Here is a 1,657-nt window from a genome sequence, read left to right as displayed (position 1 = left end):
TTTTTTTTCTTGAGACAGTGTTTTTCTATGTAGCCCAGGCTGTCCTGGAACTCACTCTGTAGACCAAGCTGGCCTCAAACTCAGAAGTCTGCCTGTCTCTGCCTCCCAAGTGCTGGGATCAAATGCGTGTGCCACCACCGCCCTTACCTTTTATCTTAAGCATTTATGATCCACTTTATGGCATTTGGTTATGTGACTCAGTTGATGGTATGCTTGCCTAGTAGGCACAGAGCCCTGAATTTCATCCCCTGCATGGCATAAACTAAACATAGTAGTGCATACCTCTAATCCTGACACTGGAGAGATGGAGGCAAGAGGATCAGAAATTCATGGTGGCACCTTTATAATCCCAGTACTCAGGAGGTGGAGGTAGAGGATCTCTATAAGTTGGAAGCTAGTCTAGTCTACAGAGCTAGTTCCAGGACAGTCAGTGTGATACAAAGAAATCCTGTCTCAACCAAAATAAAATGGAGAGAGAGAGACAGAGAGAGCACTCTCGAGAGAACTCAGGGTAGGGACTGCATAGCTCTGTACTTCCCATCTTTCCCTTCCATTTTGCTGAGATGGTCTGTGTACTCAGCCTAGGTGTGAGCTCCCGTTCCTATCTCTGTCTCTGAGTTGCTACCATTACAGGCCGGCTTCACTGCAGCCAGCGAGATCTTCCTGAGGAGTGAGGTTCTTTGCTGCGTTGCTTTTGGGATTTTGAGATAGGCTCATGTATCTCAGATTGGTTTCAGGTTTGCTCTGTATCCAGGCTGGTCTTAAACTCTTGGTCATCTTGCCTCTACCTTTCAAGTGCTTGGAGTAGAACCATTAATACCATGCCTGTTTTAAATTTTATTTTAAACACTTTGAATACTTTTATTCTTTTAAATTTGGATCTAAAAATACTTGACAGTTTGTGTATTTGTGTGAATGTATGCTGTGTGTTCAGGTATCTACTGAGCCCAGAAGAGAGTGCCCAGTCCCCATGGAACTGGAGTTACAGGCGGTTGTGACCGACTTGATGCTGCTGAGAGCTGAGCTCAGACCTTCGGGAAGAGCTGGAAACTCTCTTAACCTCTTCTTTAGCTTTGCTATACACATGGGATTGAGTTAATTGTCACCAGGAAACTTTTTCCAAATTTTGCTGTCCTTAAATATGTGTGAAATAAACTGTCCAGTGTCAGACTCTCGAAATTTGAGCCATGGGGGCTGGAGAAATGGCTCATCGATTGATAGCACTGACTGCTCTTCAGAAGGTCCTGAGTTCAAATCCCAGCAACCACATGGTGGCTCACAACCATCTGTAACAAGATCTGATGTCCTCTTCTGGTGTGCCTTAAGACAGCTACAGTGGGCCGGGTGGTGGTGGCACACGCCTTTAATCCCAGCATTTGGGAGACAGAGGCAGGTGGATTTCTGAGTTCCAGGCCAGCCTGGTCTACAAAGTGAGTTCCTGGACAGCCAGGGCTACACAGGGAAACCCTGTCTCAAAAAACAAAAAGACAAACAAACAAACAAAGACAGCTACGGTGTATTTACATATAAATAAATAAATCTTATTTTCTTATTTTTAAAAAGAAAGTTGGAGCTGGTGAGATGGCTCAGCGGTTAAGAGCACTGGCTGTTCTTCCAGAGGTCCTGAGTTCAAATCCCAGCAACCACATGGTGGCTC

Source organism: Mus caroli, chromosome 8 (assembly GCF_900094665.2).
Source record: "Mus caroli chromosome 8, CAROLI_EIJ_v1.1, whole genome shotgun sequence".
NCBI lineage: Eukaryota > Metazoa > Chordata > Mammalia > Rodentia > Muridae > Mus > Mus caroli.
Note: the sequence above shows the minus strand (reverse complement) of the source record.